Below are 4,066 nucleotides of genomic sequence, written 5' to 3'. Positions count from 1 at the left end.
AAGCTTTGGATAAGGCCAAATTTTGAAGGGATGCTTAGGCAACTCTTGGGAAAGCTCATCCACAACTTTAAAAGACTATTTTGATCAAAAATTGGAGAGTCTGGAGAGGGAGGGAAAGAATCTAGGGAGTAAAGGAAATGCTAGAGAGAGTTCCCAGAGATTAGAAAGGTTCCAATATTGTGAAGAATTCTTCAAGAAATTGTAAGAGTGGAGGGAAAGTGAGAGATTTCTTTCTCCTTACTACTTCGAAGAGAAATTCTGTGTTTTGTAAAGAAAGGAAGGGATTCAGAGGAACTTCAAGGAGTGTTCTTGGGGAGAAACTAGAGATAAGTTATTTACTTGTTGTAGTTTGTATGACTTTGATTTTATATATGAATTCCGAGTTTTGTTGTGTTTTCTCCATGAGATCTGAGTAGTTTTCTCTATCTTTCTCCTTGTCTAGAGATTTGTGAAGGTGATTTGAATTGGTGAAGCCATTGTGATGATCTTTTCACTTCGATCTTAATTTACTTTCAATCTGGCCAATTGATTTGTTAAAATATGTTGAGTTTTACAACTAAAGTGGGGATTACATCCAAGATTCAGGGAGGTCAAAGCCCTTGGAAGTTGGGTGCAAATAAATAAGAAAATAATATTAACGAGCGTAGAATTGGAGATTTTAGAGTGACTGACTAAAATCCCCAATTCGGTCCTATCGTTTGGGTTCTGAAGTGTAGATGTTAGCCTTAGGTGAGGGGAACGTGGGAGCTCCGAAGTGAGAGCCGGTATCCTCCCAGCCTAGCCGCAGATTCAGTAAACAAGCAGAAGATTAGTCAATGTTCTTTATGCCTAGACCAAAGGGTAAAGAATAGGTATGCTCCTATTTGACACAATATAAATTGAACTAATTCACTTTATCCATTAACTATAATTCCTTGACAAGGAGTATGAAGCTTTCTTATATATTGAATATCACAATTAGACCCTCCTTAGTATCATTAGTTATTTAATAGTTATTAAATTAACCTATTTATTTTAATTGCCTATTAGTGACAGATAACCAAATTGAACTTCATTGTTGTGATTAAAGTATTGCTTTTCTAAAATCTTAGTTCGCAGTTCTAAACCACTCCCTGTGGGATTGATATCTAGGACTCCATTAAAGCCCTATATTACTTGAGCGATTCGTATACTTGTGTTGATAAGTGTGACTTTACCATTATTAAACATTTTATATGTACATCTTTATCGAATTTATAATTGTTATGGTCATATTTAGAAAGATTTTCTCATCTGAGACTATTTGGAGTGAGAATTAAGTGATTATATGTCATTGTACTCATTTGTGAATGAATGTATATGTTTATTTTTTGTGAAAATTTGTGTATTTTTAGCCTCAAATTGAATTAGTTATAGTGGAGAATTTTGAGAAAAAGGAGAGTTAAAGGAGAGGTAGAGTTAAGGGAGACGAAAATAGTCATTCAATTGTTATGAGACTATTTAGGGGTGGTATACTTAGGCTTATAGTGCATTTAACTTAAGTTCAGAAAAAAAAAATTATGCACTGGGGCCTAAGCGCCACATTCTCGTGCTTAAGCGCGATGTAACCCCAGAGCCAGACGCCTAAGCGCCACTTATCAGGGCTTAAGTGCCGGTTCACGAATAGTTAAAAGTGAAAAAAAACCCAAAAATTGCTATTTCTACTCTCGCCATCACCTTCAACCTCTCGAGTTTGCGATTTGGAAGTCTATGGCAAGCCATTTCGTGAAGATTTCTTGGTGGAAGTGAGTAAAATTTGCCAGATTTGGATTTCTTGACGTAAGAGCTTCACTTCTATGTAAAAGTTTTGGATTTTCCCCATGTATTTTTAATATATTTGGAAGAACCCAAAAATCACTATTCATGGTGAAAAATGAGGGCAAATCTACAGAAATTGCATAGAAAGTGTTGTTTATGCTCATAGAAGTTGAGTTTAGTAGATTAGACTTAATTTTTGAAGTTATTGTGGAATTTTATGAAATTTGTAGAACGGCACTAAGAATGAAGAGGAGCAAAGGAAAAAAATCACTTTGATTCGAGAAAGTTTGTGATTTCAAAAGCTCACGATAGGTACGGTGATGCTTTGCAATCACAGAAATTTATTCAGGAGTGATATTTCAAAAATCCAGGTGAAGCCGTAGAAGATCTGATTGTTCACCGACAATGAGAACGATTCTGCTGTTTTTCTGCTGTGGCCGTTATTTCTATAGTTAGGGAGTTCTATGCTAACCTTCTCGAGGCTGAAGATGACCGAGTCATGGTTAGAGAAAAATTGGTACCTTTCTCACCGGAGGTAATTAACATATTTTACCATATACTACCTAATACTTTGTGTTTTTATGTGAACTATAGTCCTACTGAGACAGAGCTAGATGAGATTATTTCCTATTTGACTATTGGAAGAGGGCTCTAGAAAATTATTAATGAAAGAAGATTCAATTTTTCCACCTCAAAGTTGAGTGCACCTTCAAAGGCATGGCACTATTTTATTTCAGCCCGTCTATTACTGACAAATCATCTCATCAACGTTACCAGAGAGAGCAACATTGAACTATTGTATTCAAGAAGGGAAGCTCATCAATATTAGAGCTTTAATTTATCAGACTATCATCAGTTTTGCCACTGTCGTTACTACTGCAGGTTTGAGATTTGCTTCTTCAATCTTTTCTTTATGTGAGCAAGCTGGAGTGAGATATGATAGCTGGGAGGAAGTATTGTTGCCTCTAAAGCCAATCACAAGTGTTAATGTGAAGTCGTATTTGGAGCATTCTATTTTTGGCTGGAGAGGAGGATTTTTAAGGAGTTATGGAATGACAACGTCTGCTGCTTCTACATCTAGACCATTTACCTCACAAGCTTCTACTTCTAGAGGTGAGTCTATGGAAACTCAAAGTCAACTATTACAAAGGATGATGGACAATATCAATTATACCGCAGATAAGGTACGGAATTTAAAAAGCTTTGCAGGTCATATTGATGGGTACAATAGAAGAAAAAAGTGATTATGAAGAGAAATTTCATTCATCTCTAGAAAACCTCATTAGGGGTAACCAAGGAATGCAATTTCCTCCATATCCTAGATACCTTGATTATGAGTCTACGAATGTTTGGAATAGCGGTGATTTTGAGGATGATGAGGAGGACTCATTTATTTATTTTTATGTTTGTAATATGTGTTGGACTACATGGTTTGGACTTGCTACATTTGCATTTGTGTACCTGTTTAGACTTTGTGATGTGGTTGATTTTTGTTTAATTATTATTGTGATGTTTGTGTTTGCTAGTATTTTGCTTTAAATTCTAGGGTAGTAATTATTGTTGTGTGTTGATTATTGTGTTAGTTAGTTAAGGATTGAACTTAATTCTATGTCTTGTGAAAATTTAAAAATCTTGCTAACTTTAATTTTAAAATTTAAACTCAAAAACTGCTACCCTGTATTTTTTTTATCTTGTTAGTGAGTTTGCTTTGAAATTAATATTGGAATTCACAGTTAGTGTGTTAGTTTGTTTTTATGTTTGTACCCACTATTTAGAAGTCTATTGAATCTTTACATATTGAATTGAAATTAAAATGATAGAAAATTGATAAAAAATTAATCTTACTCCTCTTCTTAGATTTATACTTGAATCATTAAGGTATAAAAATTCTTGTAAGCATGTTATTCTTGTTTTCATTTTTGCTTATATATATTTGATGCTAAACTGTTTAATCTGATAAAAATTTAAGTTTGGGGGGGATGAAAAATATTTTCAAAACTTTAATTTTTTTTGTTCTCAATTGAACTACAAGTGAATTTGATTTGAAAAGAAAAATTGATCATGTATATGAAGTTATATTAGGGAAGTAAAATTTGATTTTAGAAATGAGTAAGAGTATTTAATTGAAATTTTGAGTATTAAACTTTTAGTTAAAAATTTTTAGTGTGGAAAATGTTAAATATAGTGTAACTATCATTAGTAAGACAAATTGTATTTTTGAAAAATTTAGATATTTAGACTTTTATTTTTAATACTTAAATTTTTTTTGTTAAAAATAATTTTCAAAACT

This window comes from Phalaenopsis equestris, unplaced genomic scaffold (assembly GCF_001263595.1).
Source record: "Phalaenopsis equestris unplaced genomic scaffold, ASM126359v1 Scaffold000086, whole genome shotgun sequence".
Taxonomy (NCBI): Eukaryota; Viridiplantae; Streptophyta; class Magnoliopsida; order Asparagales; family Orchidaceae; genus Phalaenopsis; species Phalaenopsis equestris.
This window is presented reverse-complemented; position numbering follows the sequence as displayed.